The sequence below is a fragment of the Penaeus monodon genome, chromosome 34 (assembly GCF_015228065.2).
Source record: "Penaeus monodon isolate SGIC_2016 chromosome 34, NSTDA_Pmon_1, whole genome shotgun sequence".
NCBI lineage: Eukaryota > Metazoa > Arthropoda > Malacostraca > Decapoda > Penaeidae > Penaeus > Penaeus monodon.
In genome coordinates, this window is record NC_051419.1 from 28,207,225 (window position 1) to 28,207,581 (window position 357).

A 357-nucleotide genomic window follows, 5' to 3' on the forward strand; every position below is an offset into this window, starting at 1 on the left:
GGGTTTAGACAGGTTTAGCGGCAGCGCAAGAGACGGAATGGGCAGAAGGGCGAGAGCGGGACGGCGAGGCGGAGGGTGAGGAACGGCGTCCTCCCAAACGGCGTTGTCGGTTCTTCCTCACAGGGATTATTTAATGAGACACTCGTCCCTCGGGTTCGTTGGCGTGTGAGCACCCTGAGCCCTCGTCGGGAAGGAGGGAGCGTAGGGTCCGTGCGACGGGCTCTAACCCTCCCCCCCCCCCCCGCTTCCCGACCCTTTAAATCTCCTTTTCCCTTTCCTGTGCATCTTCGCAGACACCTTTGCGTCACGTGGCCCCCTCCTCCGACTTGTCTTCTACGCCTGCGCTCTGTTTGCCTT